Raw genomic sequence first — 2085 nt, forward strand, 5'->3', positions numbered from 1 at the left:
TGAGAGAGGATAGAAAAAAACTCTCACCAAATTTTCACGAAAACCGGTCTCCGGTGGTTAAGAACCTCTCTTCATTCTTGAAGCCTCCCACCACCCAATCGGATTTTTCTTCTTCGTAAGGGAGGAATATGTGTGTGTTGTATATAAATATTGGACTTTAGATTTCACGTTGTAATTATTACTAGGTTTTTTATAATCCAATGTTCAGTGAGATTACTTTCTTAGTGACTGGAAAAATTGAATCAGTTGAAGGAGACGAGGCTTCTGGCTCAGCCCGAGGCGGATCCCACTGGAGAGGAGAGTTTTGACTGCGGGAGAGGCAGGTCTGGAATTCTGTAGGAGAGAGTCTTCAGAACGCCACACTTTATGAGCTTTCCCGCTGTCTTTCTGACACTGCCCTTTACCTGAGCACTGTCTAGCAGTCGGTCAAGTAAGTATAGGGTTTCCTCTAGTGTTTACGAAGTAGTATATCTAGGACTTATGAAAACTGACAACAGCTAGGCAACCACAGGAATTCTCGTAGTTAAGGGAGGACCTTTCGTGATGTGGCAAAAAAGACTGATTCAACGAGACATGTCATGCCTGCATTAAGATTTAAAACGTGTCCTCTACTTCCAGGAAATGTTTGGAATGGAGAACTTTCTGTAATACAATGCCGCATTCTCCGAAGATTGAGGAACAAGAGGAGATCTATAAATAGAAATCTTTCTCTAAGAGAAAATCTAAACAGTAACATCTAATCACAAACTACACAAAAGTTGCCCCTTTATTATGGGAATTTACCCAAAGGGAGATGCATGAGAGGAAGAGAACGAACTTCATATATCCCTTTTCTATTTAATCAATAAACAAGATCGGACGTGATTCCGGTTTCGTCTCCATTTTTCATGACACTCTTCCTCAAGCAAGGCAGCCCGATAAGTCATCGAAGGGTTTGTGTGAATAATGGACTGGTAAGCATTACTCATTTGAAAGTTTCCCACGGTGATCTAATATCTTTTCAAGAAAGTGAGGTGAGAACCTACGGTGAAGAAATAAGGAGATCTTTCTATATCGACATATCAGTTGAAAAAATCATTGGAAAATTCTTGCCGGTCAGAATGTGGAGAAGAACCAAAACAGAATGGTTCCGCCTACTCAAAACTCAGAGGGGGTGCCGCCTACTACTCAAATCCCAGTTTTTGCAAGAGTTGCGTTCTTCTATGCAAGAAGAAGACTTAGAGAGAACAAAGAAGTTTGGATCTGAAAAAGTATGCTTAGGCAGTTCCTTGGCTGAGCACAAGAGAATAAAGAGGAATTTGTTTCATTTTAAATACTTCTTATATCGAAGAGAAGGAAGGAGAAAAACTAAAATCTTCCTACTCGAACAATAAGTCCTTTTGTTTACAAGTCTTATTTATATAGTAATTCGACCTATTGCTCTGGATCCCCATTTACTAGGAAGATAAGAATCAAAATGATCGAACTACCTACTCACTATTCGGAGGTGAATCATAGAACACAAAAAGCTATGGTATCTTATGCGCCTAACATAGGTCATATCCCTCATGACATACGATTGAAAGATCCAAACCTTCCTCTTCGGAGCGGAAACGGACGTGGCCAAAACATATAAGAAAAATTAAAGAAAGATCGGCTCGCTCATAGGGACATATCTATCCGGATAGAGGATAGTCTAGATCGATTCATAGATAGATCTCTCTCTATATAGATAGGTATCCCCTTGGATAGAGATAAAGATAGGGATCCCATTTATATAACGAAAAAAGTTCACTTTTTTACTACTACTTTATACTTATACTTTATTTTATTTACATTTGAAAATTCATTTTTTCCTTGATTCTGATTGATTGCCTTTTCTTTTTTACTACTACTATTTCTTATACTACCAGCAAGGAAACATCGTTTTTTCCATTTATACTTACTTAATTGAATTGGTCGGAGCGTAGACGAGCAAGCAGAGCCCGTCATAGAGCAGTCGACTAGAAGTAGAAGACTTCTGGCATGAGAGAAGGCAGTCTCTCTCGGGAAAGATGGAAAATGTTTCTTTTCACACGGGCAACATAGGGGAATAAACTCGAAGAT

The 2085-nt window shown here is 39.1% G+C and overlaps 1 pseudogene; it reads left to right on the forward strand.

Annotated features, from left to right (window-relative positions):
- Positions 1 to 543: 543 nt before the first annotated feature.
- LOC120279599 lies at positions 544 to 1755 on the forward strand (annotated as a pseudogene).
- Positions 1756 to 2085: the final 330 nt, after the last annotated feature.

Source organism: Dioscorea cayenensis, chromosome 16 (assembly GCF_009730915.1).
Source record: "Dioscorea cayenensis subsp. rotundata cultivar TDr96_F1 chromosome 16, TDr96_F1_v2_PseudoChromosome.rev07_lg8_w22 25.fasta, whole genome shotgun sequence".
NCBI lineage: Eukaryota > Viridiplantae > Streptophyta > Magnoliopsida > Dioscoreales > Dioscoreaceae > Dioscorea > Dioscorea cayenensis.